Consider the following 20,006-nt stretch of genomic DNA (forward strand, 5'->3'; position numbering starts at 1 on the left):
AGACAGCAGGGAGGTGTTTATTTTGTATTTTGTTTTATTTTGTCTTTATTAAAAATATAGCGCAACCGCGCTGAAAAATCCATTTCTGTGTGTGCAGGGTCGTATTTTTAAAGGGGCACGAACCCGAGTGAGTGCAATCTTGTTACATATGGTGTCAGAGTGTGTGGGCGCCCCTACGACCCGAGAAATGGAGAGCATCGAGGAGTTATTTGCGCGAATCAATCGCAATACTGCTGCTCAAAGAGAGCAGATTGAAAGAATGGAGAGACAGATGAGCGAGTGGGGGTTGGCACCACTGAAGAAAAGGGAGCCAACAGAGTTGGAGCTGTTGCTCCAGAGATGGGAGCAGGCTAGCGCAGCTCCGCAATCTCCCGAGCCAGAGGGGGAGGAGCCGCCGCTGCCGGAGCCCATGGGGAGGAGCTGCCGCTGCCAGAGCCCAGAGGGGAGGAGCTGCCGCTGCCAGAGCCCAGAGGGGAGGAGCCGCCGCTTCCGGAGCCCAGAGGGGAGGAGCCGCCGCTGCCAGAGCCCAGAGGGGAGGAGCCGCCGCTGCCAGAGCCCAGAGGGGAGGAGCCGCCGCTGCCAGAGCCCAGAGGGGAGGAGCCGCCGCTGCCAGAGCCCAGAGGGGAGGAGCCGCCGCTGCCGGAGCCCAGAGGGGAGGAGCCGCCGCTGCCGGAGCCCAGAGGGGAGGAGCCGCCGCTGCCGGAGCCCAGAGGGGAGGAGCCGCCGCTGCCGGAGCCCAGAGGGGAGGAGCCGCCGCTGCCAGAGCCCAGAGGGGAGGAGCCGCCGCTGCCGGAGCCCAGAGGGGAGGAGCCGCCGCTGCCAGAGCCCAGAGGGGAGGAGCTGCCGCTTCCGGAGCCTAGGGAGGAGGTGAAAAGCGTACCTCCACCACAGCCCCGACCACCACCCCTACGGTCCAGTCCGGCGTCGCTGCGTCCAGTCCCTCACCCCTTGCTCCTGGACACCCTGTCGGTTAGCCTGGACCTCCCTTCACTTGACCTGGAGCCCAGGAGTCGGCAGAATCGGGCACAGTTCTCCACCTGGTCCCCTGCTCCGCTCCTCCCGGACACTAAGACGTCGCTGCGCTGCTCCCAGACGTCGCTTACGCTCCCCCTGGTCACTGCTTCGCTCCCCCGTGCTGACCGGATGTCGCTGCACTGGGTCCCAGCTGCAGACCTCTGCCCGCTGCTGCAGCCTCCAGTGCTCCGGTTGTCGTTCCGGTCGCCCCTGACAAACCGGTGGGGTCCCTCGTCGCCGGTGTGCGGTCCCTACCTGGCTGAGCCGGGATGTGGACCGATCCACCCTCGAGTTTGCCCGTGGAAGAGGGCGAAAATTGACATTTGTGGACTCGAGGGTGGGTGGTTGTGTTTCAGGGGAGGAGGTGGCCGTCTCGTGGCCTGTGTGTTGTAAAGACAAGGGGGGGGATGTGTAAGATAGCGGGTTGTGAGAGACAGCAGGGAGGGGGTTAAAACCTCCCTGCGAGAGAAATGCACCTTTTTGTTAATTGTTTTGATGGATTGCTTTATTGTTTCATTTAATTTGCTTATTGTTTAGTTTAATTGTTTTATTGTTAATTATCATCCGCACCTGGACGTTATTAAAAATTAGGTCCAGGTGCGGGGTTTAAAAGATGAGCAGGCAGTCTGCTCAAGGCTGCTGAGTAGAAGGAGGCAGAAGGAAGGTGCTCTGCTTCCGAGCAGTCCTGATAAGTAAGTGCTGGAGACCTGTGAAGTTTGTTTGTGTTTGTGGTGTCAGGTAAACGGCTTAGCCGTCCTGCAAGTTAGTCAGGGAATAACCTGTATAGTTAGCGCTCCAAGAGGAGCTAGGTGTTTATTTTGTATTTTGTTTTATTTTGTCTTTATTAAAAATATAGCGCAACCGCGCTGAAAAATCAATTTCTGTGTGTGCTGGGTCGTATTTTTAAAGGGGCACGAACCCAAGTGAATGCAATCTTGTTACTATATATATATATATATATATATATATATATATATATATATATATAATATGATTTATTTACACACACTATATATATATATATATATATATATATATATATATATATATATATATATAATTAAGGCAGTGCAATTGGATTTTTTTAAACTACAATTCAGAACTGTTACTGTGCTGTAACATGAAAACAGTAAGTACTACGAAAGAAAAGCATCTTTAAACTTGTCAGGTTTCTTAACTTGACGGCCACTACGTGTATGTCCAACAGGTCGCGCCACAGGGGTCGGAGGTCGCTGAGGTAAGTGAACAGGCACAGTCTCTGGTCGCACGGTGACTTGGACCTCTCTAAGGCTGGAAGGACGGATGGCACTTGGGGGAGGCTCAAATTCTGGAACAGGTCCTGAAACAACTGGAACAGGTAGCACACCACTCTGGTCAGGAGATGCAAAAGAAGAAGACAGAGAGAGCATCGAGTGATGCCTGGAGCCTGTTGGAGTTGGAGCTTGGTAAGGCAAGGCTCCAGACAAAGCAGTGAGTGTAGCTGGCTGTCTGACAGGTACATCATCAGGACAGCTGTGGAGACAGTTCTGAACATGCAGGTAAGTCAGACCAAGGACCTTTGTATGCCTTCAGCCAATTGTAATGGACAATCCATGACTTTGATCGTGGGTCTCTTGGGTCGGTGATTTCATAGATCATGCCTGGATAACCTTCTTTGTCCAATCTCTTCAGAACTTTATACAGCCTTTTCCATTTAGGAGCAAGTTTGTTTCTCTGATTGGCAGGATCATCAAGGAAAACAAGCGCACTTCAGCATACGGATGAAACACAAGCTTCTGATCGTAGTGAGCCTTTTGTTGCAGTTTACATTCTTTAGACTGCCGAGCTGTTAAAAGCATGTGGTAGGCTGTTAATGACATTCTGATCATACGCTGCAGGTGTGCCAGGCGCTGCTTGAGTATTGAATGGACTGCAATGCAACAAATCATCCACAGGCGAACAAGGAATAATTGAGTATAGCCAGTACTTGAAAGTACACTTGAATTGTACGCAAGCTCCACTTGTGGGAGGTATTTATCCCACTCTCCTCGATTCTGGTATATGCATTTAGCCAACTGATATTTCAGTGTTCTGTTCAGTCTTTCTACCATGCCATCTGACTGTGCATGGTATGGAGACGTGTGTGCCTTTTCAAATCCTAACTGGCTACACAGCTGCTTCACTAGATCAGACTCAAACTCTGCCCTGGTCAGTGTGGATGGACTCAGGTATGCCATGCTGACCAATGTAGTCTTGAAATAAACATTGAGCTACACTTGTTGCACACTGATCTTTTAGAGGGAAGAGATTCACATAGCGTGTAAAATAATCTATTACCACAAGAACATACCTGTTGCCTTCAGAAGTAACTGGCAGCTCTGTGAGGTCTGCAGAGATTTTCTGGAATGGACAATCCACCACAATAGACTGTAGAGGTGCTCTAGCTTTTGGTATTGGAGAGCTGCAAGTCTGACATGGTAAACACTCTGTACAGAACTTATAAATGTCACATGACATATAAGGCCATAAGCAAACTTTTCTAGCCCTTCAAGTTCATTCAGTCCCTAAATGTCCACTGAAGACATTTCCATGCAAGTATTTGAGAGCTGTTTGAATAAGTGATTCAGGAAGTGCCAGAGCTTTTTCAGAGCTGAAGGAGAGTTTTTCATTTGTCGTGCAGTAGGTCTTCGATGGTCAACTTGTTTCCATCTCATTACAGTTCTCAGGATGACATCTGCTTGTTGTTTCTGCTTCAGTCAAGAACATAAGAACATAATAACGTTTACAAACGAGAGGAGGCTATTCGGCCCATCTTGCTCGTTTGGTTGTTAGTAGCTTATTGATCCCAGAATCTCATCAAGCAGCTTCTTGAAGGATCCCAGAGTGTCAGCTTCAACAACATTACTGGGGAGTTGGTTCCAGACCCTCACAATTCTCTGTATGAAAAATTGCCTCCTATTTTCTGTTCTGAATGCCCCTTTATCTAATCTCCATTTGTGACCCCTGGTCCTTCTTTCTTTTTTCAGGTCAAAAAAGTCCCCTGGGTCGACATTGTCAATACCTTTTAGGATTTTGAATGCTTGAATCAGATCACTGCGTAGTCTTCTTTGTTCAAGACTGAACAGATTCAATTCTTTTAGCCTGTCTGTATATGACATGCTTTTTAAACCCAGGATATTAAGGTTGCTCTTCTTTGAACTCTTTCTAGAGTAGCAATATCCTTTTTGTAATGAGGTGACCAGAACTGAACACAATATTCTAGGTGAGGTCTTACTAATGCATTATAAAGTTTTAACATTACTTCCCTTGATTTAAATTCAACACTTTTCACAATATATCCGAGCATCTTGTTGGCCTTTTTTTATAGCTTCCCCACATTGTCTAGATGAAGACATTTTTGAGTCAACATAAACTCCTAGGTCTTTTTCATAGATCCCTTCTTCAATTTCAGTATCTCTCATATGATATTTATAATGCACATTTTTATTGCTTGCGTGCAATGCTTTACACTTTTCTATATTAAATGTAATTTGCCATGTGTCTGCCCAGTTCTGAATGCTGTCTAGATCATTTTGAATGGCCTTTGCTGCTGCAACAGTGTTTGCCACTCCTCCTATTTTTGTGTCGTCTACAAATTTAACAAGTTTGCTTACTATACCAGAATCTAAATCATTAATGTAGATTAGGAAGAGCAGAGGACCTAATACTGATCCCTGTGGTACACCACTGGTTACCTCGCTCCATTTTGAGGTTTCTCCTCTAATCAGTACTTTCTGTTTTCTACATGTTAACCACTCCCTAATCCATGTGCATGCATTTCCTTGAATCCCTACTGTGTTCAGTTTGCTTGAATCAGATCGCCGTGTAGTCTTCTTTGTTCAAGTCTGAACAGATTCAATTCTTTTTGTCTGCATACGACATGCCTTTTAAACCCGGGGTATTATGGTTGCTCTTCTTTGCACTCTTTCTAGAGCAGCAATATCCTTTTTGTAACGAGGCGACCAGAACTGAACACAATATTCTAGATGAGGTCTTACCAATGCATTGTAAAGTTTTAACATTCAGTTCTATGTCTATTGCTAGGTCTTCACAAGTTTGTCTTAAAGGAACATATTGTTTAGGCAGTGATTCAGGGCACAAATTGCTTTGGGTGACAGATTCTGATTCTGACAGATGACAAATAAACACTGCACTCCCTTACTACTCTGAGAGTTGTCCGGTCTCCTTGATAAAGCATCAGCGTTGGCATGCTGTGCTCCTTCTCTGTGTATCATGACACAATCATACATGTCCAGCTCTAAAATCCAACATCCTCTTCTTCCTGTGGGATCACCATCAACAGGACATTTCTTAAGACTCAGCAAAGGTTTGTGGTCCGTGACAATTTTAAATGAGCTGCCAGACAGAAAGTGCTTAAAATGCCGTACCGACTAGACTACTGCCCAGAGTTCATGATCGTCTGTAGACCACTTTTTCTTTGAAGGAGTGAGTGTGTGGCTTGCATATGCAATTACACTTTCTTTTCTTTCTTGAACCTGCGCAAGCACAGAGCCAATAGCATTCTGAGAGGCATCTGTGTAAAGCAGGAATGGCAAAGTAAAGTTTGGATAGGCCACTGCTGGGGGTTCAGTTAAAGCAAACTTCAGAGAGTAGAAAGCATCCTCACATTCAGACGTCCACTTAAACAACTCCCTTCTGGGTAAGTAAATGCAGAGGTGCTGCTTTGAGGGCAAAGTTTTGAACAAATCTTCGTTCAGTAGTTCGGGACAAACACCAATCACAAAATGTTTTAGTACAAATATTTATTGTGGAGAATGCGGAGTATGCTATTTTATGGAGAAGTATGTTGTATATACACATTAATTTGGCATCAAACCTAACTTGGTTTGAGCAGTGCTTAATTTGTAAATCGGGAGGTCCCGGAACACATAGTGAGCGCGCGGGGGGGGGTGTTCCGGGGGGCTCTGAGGTACCGGAACACATGAGAAAAAAGTGACAAACACAATGTAGCCAGACAGTGTAACTATAACCTGTGTTAAGGTGTCATCTTTAGCCTTGGCTACAATGCTTGCTGCCGCTAAATGGGCCTTGGTTCGGGCATGTTCAAAACCTTTTTTCTGAGGGCTTTTTGTTGTTTTTTTACGTCGGAGGCAGAGGACGTTACTGTACATTCCACCCACTCTTTCGCTAGTTTCATCCCTCCCTATGATTAATACTTCTAAGTCATCTTGAGTAAAGTCAGCCAAATTACTAAATAATATTATTAATATTAATAATAATAATAATAATAATAATAATAATAATAATAATAATAATAATTGAGATATACACCTCATTTCCAAAATAAATAAATACAAACATCTACTAGTATTGTAACGTTATTGTACCCAAGGCATAATGATATAACTTGTGATTACATATTTGACCTTGAGGAATTAATGTATTTTATACATGACGATTTACAACTACGGTTAAATATTTTATAATTTAATAATGACAGCGATTCACCTTAGTCCACAAGGTGACACGTAGTATCAGCTACGAAACAACAACCTTTTAGGAGGATATTGCACATTCTAATGGATGACTTTCTTAAACGTCTATTATATTTTACACGCACATTAAATATACATTTTCTAAATGTTATTTTACTGTGTTAAACACTAAAAAATACTAAATATATACACGTTTAAACTTTGTTTTTATAAAATATACATGTTGCGGTTATGGGTGTGCTTCAACATGTGATTGATTACATGACTAATCCCAAAGATTTACTGGATAGAAGATGAATTGGGCAAACAGCGTTTTGCTATGTTTTGAATAAATGCCACGGATTACTTCCACAAATACCACTCGTTCGAGCCTCTCTTTTTTGTTGTTGTAAAAAACAATGGGTGACTCCAAATGTATAGAAAAAAAAACACGTAAGAAATGCAATTGACTATTTTTTTTTAAAGATTAAATTAAATTAGATTAGATTGATACTGATGGCTAAACAATGCTAATGGTTCAACCTGTTATGTTATCTCCAGTATTCTAAATATATATCATTATTTTTTTATTAAACTATATTTAATTTAATGTTTATGAACCAAGTCAACCAAATATAGATTCTCCCTCGCTTTTGTGATGTGCAGTTCGTGAACGACTCGTTCTTTCCGGTTCAAATAAACCTACGTAAACAATCTTAATGCGATCTACATTGATTGGTTTTGTGTCATTGAATCAGTGAATCAAATGAACGAAATGAATCGATTCACCAAACTGAACTGGATCAAATGAATCGAGACACTAAAAATAATCGAACTGCCCATCACTAGTCCTCCCCGACCCCGTCCCCCTCTCCCGCCGAGTCTGACTCACTAGTGGCCTGCTAGCTAGTGGAGGACGTGCCGGTGGTGATGCTGAACTGGCGGGATTAGCAGCGCAGACAGCGCGGCTAGCTAAGGCATCGCCATCAGGAGCAGTTTCCCCCTCATTTTTGATTTGGCTTTCCTTTCCCACGACACGTTTCAAATTCAGTAGCGACGACTAGCCTAGGCTACGTGACGTGATCACGTAGGGACCTCTCACTAGCTCACCGCACTGTTTCAAGATCAGTTACTTATCTCGCCGGCCCGCCCCATAACCTCTCTGTACAAATGAGAGAGCAGGTCTGGAATCGGTGTGGCAGGATAGGATGCGCTTTTACGGGGGACGGGAGAAATAACGAGGAGGCAGAGGCAACTTTAACTCTGATCGCTTTTATTAGAATGTTTACAGTGCAAACAGTGGAAAAAATAATAAATTATGCCACGAGAGGTGCCGGATCCTGTTCCGGCAGGATCCGGCTCAAATTAAGCACTGGGTTTGAGGGCTCGCTGCCTGGCCTACTGGACGAAGCTGAGGCACCCAAAAAGAACAAGCCAGTCTCAATGCTGCGATTATTATTGAATATAGCCCTATGACGGAAATATAATGAGTTCTGGTTGCATATCTCTCTCCTGACCTGTGAGGGCGCTAATTAGCGAAAGGGAAAGGCTTTGGACGGGTTGGCCTGACAGTTCATTTCCTGTGTCGGAAAGTCAGTCAGCCTGGAAAAAGGCAAGACTCCGTTGCAGGAATGTATTGGCCCGGAAGGTAAACGAGGTAGTAGCTGCAGGCAATAGAGTCAGCTGTAATCGTTTACCAAGGGGTTGTGCATGATCGCATAAAGGGGGCCGGAGAATTGTAAATCTTTTCCTTCGCTTGGGTTTCAGAGCAAAGACAAAACTGGAAGGACTGGGAATGATCCCCTGTGTATGTTTGTGAGCAGTATTCGTGAGTGTTTTGTTTGTTTTTTCACTGTTAGTAATTGTCTTTTGTTTTGTAAATTCACGTCTCCGGAGCTGTCGCCTTGGGCCAGCACTACCCGGAACAACACTGCACTACAGTCACTGTTTAAATTGTTATCACCCACCATCAACACTACTGCACGCACCTGGACTGGTGTATTGTATTGTATTGTGGAACGGATAACGTGTACTATTATTTGGTTTGCAAAACCAGTTATTATTGTTTCCTACCGTGCTCTACACATTGGTGTGTATTGCCGGGGGATTATTGTTTGGTCACCAGACCTGGATACAATTAAAAACTGTTCCAAACTGGATTATAACTCTCTGTGTTTCATTACTGCACTGCATCACCCCTGCACCTGCACGTACCACTTACCGCTTTGCCACATGTGGTGTCAGAACACGGGATTATGGATCACGCAGCACTTACAGCACTGCTGGAAGCACTGGACAGCAGATGCGAGGCTACAGAGAGACAGAGAGAGGAGCGGTACACAGCGTTGGTGGAGAAAATCAGTCTGGCAATCCAGACCACAGTACCAACGGCACCCGTGATGATGGCCCCGAAGGCGAGGGCACTGAAAATGACGGCGGAGGACGACACCAAGGCTTACCTGGTCGCTTTCGAGCGGCTGGCTACCACTGCATCATGGCCCAGGATGTACTGGGCAAGCCAGCTGGGATCCTGCCTGATCGGGGAGGCTCAGGCAGCATATCAGGCCATGACGGACACCGAAGCCACCGACTACGACCTGGTAAAGCCAGCCATCCTACGCCGGCTCAACATCACAGGGGAAACGCACAGGGTACAATTCCGGAAGTACCGAAGATCCCCAGATACACGCCCCAGGGTGGTTGTGCAGCAGCCTGTCACAATGCAAGTCACAATGCAACTGCCAGCAGGGAAGAGCAATTAACTCAACCAGCCCGTCACAATGCAACTGAAGAGGCAGCAAATATGTGATGTGATATCTAAAGGGTTAAGGACAATTGCAGCGCGTCCTCTCCCATGGTTTAACTGAAACTCATGTATGGACTTTGACTATGGCAGCATGCGATGCTGGAGTATTAGCTAAAGTACCCCCAGCCACTAGGAATGGTGGTTATCTTGCTGATAATGCTGTGCCTGACAAACTAGCACACCTAAAGGCGGCTGTGGAGAACGCCACCGAGGGTGCACGTATCGACTGGGCCCTCATAATGGGAGTGAGATCAGGTGTTTGTGCAAGTGTTAATAAGTGGCCTCAGTCCACATCTGCAGAAGTCAATTGAGCTGGGAGTTAATGCTGGGAATTCATATGACGCAGTAATGGCGTGGGGAGGAATGGTTGAGAACCAAAGGAAGGAGAATAAAGAAGGGAAAGGGAATGTGAGGAAAGTGAGTGTAAGTGCAGTAAATAGATTCCCCGGTAACTGTCATCAGTGTGGCAAACCAGGGCATCGGAGGTTTGAGTGTACCAGCAAGCCCAAGTGTTTGAATTGTGGTAAGACGGGACACAGGGATAGCGACTGTTTTGCTAAAGGCAGAGGCAAAGAGGGGCAATGGCCCGCTCAGGGACAACATAGTGCGGTTTCCTCAGCACACCCGCTGCCTCCAGATGGGGCAGGGAATCCTGGTCCAGTATTTACTATGGAACAAGTAATATCTAAGATGAAGCAAATGAAAACAGAACAGAGGTGTTCGGCCCCCGTAGCTGCTGGGATGGGCCCAGCTGAGGGAGGGTCGATGGGTTTTACAAGCGCAATCAGGGGGCCGGTTGTTCAACATGTTGATAGATACCGGAGCGACCGTCTCCCTCACAGATCTCCCTTTGCCCACTACCTCCAAACATATTTTGGTAGAAGGGGTAGGTGGTGGTGTAATTAAAGCATATAAATCACAAGCTGTTGAAGTAGATTTAGGTTGCATGTATATCATAGCGCAATTTTATGTATGTAAAACCGCTGAAGGGACAATATTGGGCAATGATGTGTTGCAGGAAATAGGGGCTATTATCGATTGCTGAAGGGGTGAGTTTAAATGCGGTAATAGTGGGGTGCGTAAGGTGCTGCATCAAGGGGTCAAGCAAACGGCCCGGGTGAATGCCATATAGCCATATAATTGGCAGTGGCCAGCGACCCAGTGGGGTGCTATTTGCGCGGCTAATCCTGGGGCGTGGGTAAAGCACAAACTAGATTGTGGCTTACTACAGCAAGCCCCTATGGAAATACCTGGGGACCCAGGTGAGGGGCAGAAGCAATACCCTATTAAGCCAGAATCTGTAAAGGCTGTGGCAGAGATAGTATCCGAATTGGAGCAGCAGGGCATAGTGTATGAGACTACATCGCCAGCAAATTCCCCCATTTGGCCCGATAGGAAGCCCGTTGGTTCATGGCAGCTGATCATTGATTATCAACTGTAATAAAATCGCACCTCACCACGGTTCGTTGCCCCTTTAAAATCAGACCCAGGACTCAGACAATGGATTTTTAACTGCGCTGACGAACTATTTTTAATTCACAAAACAAAAATAAAACACAAAATAAACACCTAGCTCTTGGTCGAGCACTCACTAACACAGTGACTGGAACCTAACTAAAAACAGGACAGCTAGGCTGTTTCCCTGTCTTAAAACAAAACAAAATGAAGACGGTTTTCACAACTTTCACTGGTTTCTCGATACCTTCCTCTTTACGCTTACACACGCTTACACACGCTTACACACGCTTACTCTCTCACACACACACACACACACACACACACACACACACACACACACACACACACACACACACACACACACACACACACACACACACACTTACAAGCGGGCTCTTCACACTGCAGCCCTGAGCAGACTGACTGCTCTCTTTATATACCCTGCACCTGGTCCTAATTTACAATTACTACCCAGGTGCAGGGGATAATTAACAATAAAGCAATTAAACAAAACAATTAAGCAAACAAATGTGCCTACGCACATGTTTCCTGCAGGGAGGATTTAACCCCCTCCCTGCTGTCTTACACAACGTATTAATGGTCGATTACCGCGGATGACTCAGATAGCAGCGAACCCAAGCACAGTATTAAACGGGCTGCGTCCGAAGCATAAAGTGTTCTCAGTGTTAGTATGTAAGTAATGGATTCTAGAGTATCCCTATAAGCAGAGCTTAATTTGTAAATCGGGAGGTCCTGGAACACATAGTGAGCGCGAGAGGGGGGGTGTTCCGGGGGGCTCTGAGGTACCGGAACGCATGAGAAAAAAAGTGACAAAGACAATGTAACTATAACCTGTGTTAAGGTGTCATCTTTAGCCTTGGCTACAATGCTTGCTGTCGCTAAATGGGCCTTGGTTTGGGCATGTTCAAAAACCTTTTTTCTGAGGGCTCTTTGTTTTTTTTTTACGTCGGAGGCAGAGGACGTTACTGTACATTCCACCCACTCTTTTGCTAGTTTCATCCCTCCAGTCTTTTCTGGACCCAAGCGCCCTACCTTTTTGCATGTTGTACAGCCCAGCTTTGAATTTTGCATGACAAGCCAGGGGTTATACGTTTGCTTTTTCTTGAACTGAGCCTCCGTCGAAACTGCACCTGCTCTGGGCACTTCGTCGGTGGATGCACTGTCCTCCCTAGTGATGTGCAGTTCGCGAACGAATCGTTCTTTTTGAATGACTCACTAAGGTGAACGATGGGAATCGGATCAGAGTCCCCATTGAATCGGTTCTTTTGATTCACCCTATGAACAAGCTGCGTGGCGCACAGGAGTCGAGTTACCAGTCTATCAAAAGTCATGAAGTGATTCCTTACCTCTCGAGTCTGGCTGATTTGTTCGTTGTAACAAGGAAACCGGGTTGTCTCTCAGATCGTTGAGTGTTATGAAACTGAAGACCGTATGTGCCATGTTGGATCCAAATCCTCGCTTACTTAGTGCATGATAAGAACTCTGTGTGAGCCAAAATGGCGTCAGTTACATCCTCCAGACCATAGCTATGTATCAATGATCCAGACGGTGTGTACTTTCTAGAGAGCTGCTTCACGCTGTCAGAAAATCAGATTACAAGTTTGTGCACCAGAATTATTATTTTTCTTACAGTTCTTCTTAGTTTACTATGTACGTAACTTTGTTTAAGTTTGCCACATAGGCTACTAGTTGTAGCCTATGTGTGTTTGTTATTTTTTATACACATAGAAAATTAATCATATCTATAGTTAACTACTTTGCACAAATTATGATTAATACTTCTAATCCATCTTGAGTAAAGTCAGCCAAATTACTAAATAATATTAATAATAATAATAATAATTGAGATATACACCTCATTTCCAAAATAAATAAATACAAACGTCTACTGGTATTGTAACGTTATTGTACCCAAGGCTTAATGATATAACTTGTGATTACATATTTGACCTTGAGGAATGAATGTATTTTATACATGACAATTTACAACTACGGTTAAATATTTTATAATTTAATAATGACGGCGATTCACCTTAGTCCACAAGGTGACACGTAGTATCAGCTACGAAACGACCTTTTAGGATGATATTGCACATTCTAACGGATGACGTTCTTAAACATCTATTATTTTACACGCAAATTTAAATATACATTTTCTAAATGTTATTTTACTGTGTTAAACACTAAAAAATACTTAATATATATACACGTTTAAACTTTGTTTATATAAAATGTACATGTTGCGGTTATGGGTGTGCTTCAACGTGTGATTGATCACATGACTAATCCCAAAGGTTTACTGGATAGAAGATGAATTGGGCAAACAGCGTTTTGCTATGTGTTGAATAAATACCACAGATTAGTTCCACATATACCACTCGTTCGAGCCTCTCTTTTTTGTTGTTGTAAAAAACAATGGGTGACTCCAAATGTATAGAAAAAAAACACGTAAGAAATGCAATTGACTTTTTGTTTTTGTTTTTAAAGATTAAATTAAATTAGATTGATACTGATGGCTAAACAATGTTAATGGTTCAAACTGTTAGGATTCTAAATATATATTATTATTTTTTTGTCAAACTATATTTAATTTAATGTTTATGAAACCAGTCAACCAAATATAGATTCTCCCTAGCTTTTGTGATGTGCAGTTTGTGAACTACTCGTTCTTTCCGGTTCAAATAAACCTACATAAACAATCTTAATGCGGTCTACATTGATTGGTTTTGTGTCATCGAATCAGTAAATCAAATGAACAAAATGAATCGATTCACCAAACTGAATTGAATCAAATGAATCGAGTCACTAAAAAGAATCAAACTGCCCATCACTAGTCCTCCCCGACCCCGTCCCCCTCTCCCGTCGAGTCTGACTCACTAGTAGGGCTACTAGCTAGTGGGAAGAGTAAAGGGTATGTCAAGCCATCGCTTGGCAAAATGGAAAATTCGGCTAACAGCCCAAGACAACATAACCGTGGTTAGGGACTCGGTCATTAACCCTGCCGATTACATGGCAGGAACTCATACTGGAGAACCACATGTGTGTGAGTGTAATGAAGAGGAAATACCTGGAATAATAAAGGAGGAGTCCGTTGAGGGGGGGAGCTCATTTAAAAGAGACCAAAAACAAAGTACACAGAAAGAGTACTTGGAACTGCAAACACAAGTCAAAAAGGAAGTTAGAAAGGCCAAGAGAGAGATAGAAATCAATATTGCTAAGGGGGCTAAAACCAATTCCAAAATGTTTTCCCAATATTATAACAGCAAGAGAACATTCAAAGAGGAGGTTAAATGTCTAAGAGACACAAATGGCAAAATCATAGATGAAGAAAAAAAAATAGCAAATATATTAAATGATTACTTTTCACAGGTTTTTACAAAGGAGGACACGGACAACATGCCCCACATGTCGACCTGTTCCTATCCAATTTTAAATAACTTTAGCATAACAGAGGCAGAAGTGTTAAAGGGACTAGGAGCTCTTAAAATAAACAAATCCCCTGGGCCGGATGAGATCCTCCCAATAGTACTCAAAGAAATGAAAGTTATTTACAAACCGCTAACCAAGATCATGCAACAGTCTCTTGACACAGGGGTTATACCGACAGACTGGAAAATTGCAAACGTAATACCGATCCACAAAAAGGGAGACAAAACCGAACCAGGTAACTACAGACCAGTAAGCCTGACTTCTATTATATGTAAATTTATGGAAACTATATTAAGATCCAAAATGGAAAATTACCTATATGGTAACAGTATCCTGGGAGACAGTCAGCATGGTTTTAGGAAAGGGAGATCGTGTCTAACTAACCTGCTTGATTTTTTTGAGGATGCAACATTGACAATGGATAATTGCAAAGCATACGACATGGTTTATTTAGATTTCCAGAAAGCTTTTGACAAAGTCCCATATAAAAGATTAATTCTCAAATTGAACCCATTGAAGGGATTCAAGGAAATGCATGCACATGGATTAGGGAGTGGTTAACATGTAGAAAACAGAAAGTACTGATTAGAGGAGAAACCTCAAAATGGAGCGAGGTAACCAGTGGTGTACCACAGGGATCAGTATTAGGTCCTCTGCTATTCCTAATCTACATTAATGATTTAGATTCTGGTATAGTAAGCAAACTCGTTAAATTTGCAGACAACACAAAAATAGGAGGAGTGGCAAACACTGTTGCAGCAGCAAAGGTCATTCAAAATGATCTAGACAGCATTCAGAACTAGGCAGACACATGGCTGTCACAAAGACGGCCGGAGTGGGTGGCGTCAGACCAGAGCCAGGAAATAAAACAACAAGAGAGAGGTGGAGTTTGGTGGAGCTGAGCGAATGGTCTCGCTCAACATTTAATAAATAAACAGAACAGCAAAATAAAAAGGTTGTAACATACAAAAACACAGGGCACGGCACTGGTAGCCAAAATAAACAGACAAACAAAACGGACTACACAGACAAACACGGTGAGCTTCTATTTTTCTTACAATTATCACAATTACCTCCATCTCCAATCCCGTTCTCCACTCACCGAACACACACAACCCCGAGTGAGTGAAAATGTGCTGCTTTTATGCAGCTGTACTGAGACTCGATTGCTAATCAATCAATTGGAGTCTCGGTACAACTGCACGTGAATTAATATAGTGTACTCCCATGACCACACATTACATTTTAACCAGCACGTGAAGTTATTTGTGCCATCCTCGTGCCTAAATACAAATCTACATTTTTAAATACACGTGAAACACAGACCCGTTTATATCCCGTGTACCAATCTCTATACACCAACATTTACACACGCAACATACAACCCAGAAATGCACACAGGGGCGGAGCACATTGCCACAATGGCAAATGACATTTAATAGAGAAAAGTGTAAAGTATTGCATGCAGGCAATAAAAATGTGCATTATAAATATCATATGGGAGATACTGAAATTGAAGGGAACTATGAAAAAGACCTAGGAGTTTATGTTGACTCAGAAATATCTTCATCTATACAATGTGGGGAAGCTATAAAAAAGGCCAACAAGATGCTCGGATATATTGTGAGAAGTGTTGAATTTAAATCAAGGGAAGTAATGTTAAAACTTTACAATGCATTAGTAAGACCTCACCTAGAATATTGTGTTCAGTTCTGGTCACCTTGTTACAAAAAGGATATTGCTGCTCTAGAAAGAGTGCAAAGAAGAGCAACCAGAATTATCCCGGGTTTAAAAGGCATGTCGTATACAGACAGGCTAAAAGAATTGAATCTATTCAGTCTTGAACAAAGAAGACTAGGCGGCGATCTGATTCAAACATTCAAAATCCTAAAAGGTATAGACCATATCGACCTTGGGGACTTTTTTGACCTGAAAAAAGAAACAAGGACCAGGGGTCACAAATGGAGATTAGATAAAGGGGCATTCAGAACAGAAAATGGGAGGCACTTTTTTACACAGAGAATTGTGAGGGTCTGGAACAAACTCCCCAGTAATGTTGTTGAAGCTGACACCCTGGGATCCTTCAAGAAGCTGCTTGATGAGATTCTGGGATCAATAAGCTACTAACAACCAAACGAGCAAGATGGGCCAAATGGCCTCTCGTTTGTAAGCTTTCTTATGTTCTTCTCATGTTCTTATTTATTTGTAGGTCAAGGTTCTATGTTGAGGGACGGGCCAATACAGGATGGGCTGTATATAACATGCAGCAACAACTATCAAGGCAGGGAAGCTTGCCAGGGGGAGACTCGGCTCAGGTAGCCGAATTAGTGGCCTTAAAAGAGGCCTTAATGTGGGAACCAGAGCAGCCATTGACTGTGTATACAGATAGCCGGTATGCTTTCGGGATAGTGCATGACTACATGGGGTCATGGGCCCGTAGAGGATTTCTGACATCTACTGGAGAGAATGTAAAGCATGTACAGCAGATTAAGACCATTTGGGAGTTGGTAGTGGATTGTGGATGCCCCCTAGTGGTGGTGAAAGTAAAGGCACATGCAGGGGGGACGGATTTGCAATCTATGGGTAATGAGGAAGCAGACAGGTTGGCTAAAGAAGCTGCGTTAGTCCCTGTCAGTGGCACTAGTAAAGTGGCTGCTAATGAGGTAATACCAGACATTGATGTGAAAGAAGCCCAAGCGGTTAATACTGAGGAAGGGGTGGATCGGCTGACAAAACAAAAATGTATCACGATGGCAGTGATGGGGTCACGTGTACCAATTAGTATCATGAGAACTGGGACAAACTAATGGACCAGTTAGTACAATCTGTGTATAACTTAACTGTGGGGCGCTGGGGCTGTAATTTGGGGAACACCAGTGGGTGAAAATGTGTAAATATTACAAGCAAAAGGGTGTAGTAAAACAATATGCTGATAGATGTGGGGGATTTAACCCATTAGTTGAAATCTTGAATAAAACCATAACAAAGGAGATAAAATATTATCAGCACAATGCCGGTAGTAGACAGAAGAGGGAGTTCTTTGATGACATAGTGGGGTGGTTCGGAGCTGTGAATTCAGGTTTGAACTCTGTAAATAGCATTGAACAGCAACGGGAGAACCATGGGCAGTTTTTGAAGACGGGAGATGCCATTCAAAAGTTGGCCATGGCGGAACAGATGACATGGGAAACTGTTGATATTACTGTTAATGTGTTACGTGTTATATTGCACACTATATCTGAAGATTTGAATCTAACAACAAGGGAGGCGCGATGTTATAGAATGCAAGCAGCACTAACCAGAGATATTATAATAGCCATTAGAGATTTGCACAACGGAATGTTAGGGGGAGCGGAAACGGGAGGCTATACAGAAATTGGCACGAACGCCAATTCCGAGATAATATGGTTATTCGGACAGAACGTTGTAATAATTATATATGCTTTGTTTTAATTGTTCCATACACCGCCAGTCAGAACCACCACAGCACATGGCATATGGCAGGACATGCGTCCTCAGTATTATCTGTGCTTGCATTATTGATTTCTGTACTGCTATTGTGTTATTTGAAATGTGTGAAGAAGCAGCAAAGACGCCTCCTCCAGGGACTGGTAACTGAATCCATTTGTTCTCTTGTCCGGTTAATGGGACTGACAACCCGCTACGAATCACTTCCCCAGGACGATGTGACTTTGTAAAGACATGTGTTAGTAACCTCTGTCTAGGCACTTGGACCATCTGGGCCCGGGATTGTTCAAAGGTCCAAAGGAGGGACTGAAGAGGCAGCAAATATGTGATGTGATATCTAAAGGGTTAATGACAATTGTGTTTTGTTCTAAGCACAGTATGTTATCGTGTGGTGTTCTGAGCACAGTACGTTCTAGTGAGAACTGCTTGAAATGTGTTTCTCAAGAGATAAAAGGGATGTAGTTAGGGTGCTGTTATGTCTACTTTGAGGCGAAACTGCCTAACTAAAAAATAACTCCTTGTAAGGGAATCTTCATCTTTGGGAAAGTTCTAGAAAGTTCCATAATCATGCTGACGTGTTAATTTGCTTATTGTTGCTATGCTAATCCTGTATAAATATTGTGCTACCTTGTCAATAACCAACAGAGAGTGTGTTCATGTGACAGCTGCTGCTCTTCCCTTGCGCATTGTAATAAAGCTTCTTAAACTGCTGCCGAGTGGAGACATCAGTCATTTCATACTACGGGGTTTTACCTATTACACAACTGCCAGCAGGGAAGAGCAAGGAACTCAACCAGCCCGTCACAACACAACTGCCAGCAGGGCAGAGCAGGGAACTCAACCAGCCCGTCACAATGCAACTGCCAGCAGGGAAGAGCAAGGAACTCAACCAGCCCGTCACAATGCAACTGCCAGCAGGGAAGAGCAGGGAACTCAACCAGCCCATCACAATGCAACTGCCAGCAGGGAAGAGCAAGGAACTCAACCAGCCCGTCACAATGCAACTGCCAGCAGGGAAGAGCAGGGAACTCAACCAGCCCGTCACAATGCAACTGCCAGCAGGGAAGAGCAAGGAACTCAACCAGCCCATCACAACGCAACTGCCAGCAGGGAAGAGCAAGGAACTCAACCAGCCCGTCACAATGCAACTGCCAGCAGGGCAGAGCAGGGAACTCAACCAGCCCGTCACAACGCAACTGCCAGCAGAGAAGAGCAAGGAACTCAACCAGCCCGTCACAACGCAACTGCCAGCAGGGAAGAGCAAGGAACTCAACCAGCCCGTCACAACACAACTGCCAGCAGGGAAGAGCAAGGAACTCAACCAGCCCGTCACAATGCAACTGCCAGCAGGGAAGAGCAGGGAACTCAACCAGCCCGTCACAACACAACTGCCAGCAGGGAAGAGCAAGGAACTCAACCAGCCCGTCACAACGCAACTGCCAGCAGGGAAGAGCAAGGAACTCAACCAGCCCGTCACAACGCAACTGCCAGCAGGGAAGAGCAAGGAACTCAACCAGCCCGTCACAACGCAACTGCCAGCAGGGAAGAGCAAGGAACTCAACCAGCCCGTCACAGTGCAACTGCCAGCAGGGAAGAGCAAGGAACTCAACCAGCCCGTCACAATGCAACCCGTAACAGCATATACATAATACAAAAGTAACAATTTTAAAGTTACATTAAAACCCACTAAGATAAGAAAGCCATTTTATAAAAGTGTGTTTTTAGTCTTAGCTTGAAAATCGTAACAGTCCCAGTTTACGTGACAAACGATGGCAGAGCATTCCATTATTTAGGACCTCTACAAGAAAAAGCCCTAACTCCCATGTTGCTTTTGTTGACCCTAGGAATGACCAGCAGCCCCGCATCCTGTGATCTCAGAGTGCGGTTTGGAAGATACGGGGTCAGTAACTCCTGCAAATAACTAGGTGCTAATCCATTCAGGGCCTTGTAAGTTAACATCAAAATCTTAAAATCAATTCTATAGTGCACAGTGAGCCAATATAAAGAGGCCAAAACAGGGGTAATATGTTCACTTTTCCTGGTTTTAGTCAGAATTCTAGCGGCAGTAAGTGGTAAGCGGGATACTACGTGTTTTGGGATACCAGAAAAAATTGCATTACAATAATCAATTCTAGATGAAACCAAGGCATGCATTAGTCTCTCGGCATCAGATACAGAATTAATTGATCTAAGTTTGGCTATATTTCTCCAATATTAAAAAGATAATTCAGTAACTTCCCTAATATGAGTCTCAATGATAGATCAGGATCAAAGATGACCCCCCAAACTTTTAATTTCTAGTTTAAGTTTTGATGAGAGACTGCAGGGGTCAAGCTCATGTAATCCCACATTTTCTT

This window comes from Acipenser ruthenus, chromosome 36 (assembly GCF_902713425.1).
Source record: "Acipenser ruthenus chromosome 36, fAciRut3.2 maternal haplotype, whole genome shotgun sequence".
Taxonomy (NCBI): domain Eukaryota; kingdom Metazoa; phylum Chordata; class Actinopteri; order Acipenseriformes; family Acipenseridae; genus Acipenser; species Acipenser ruthenus.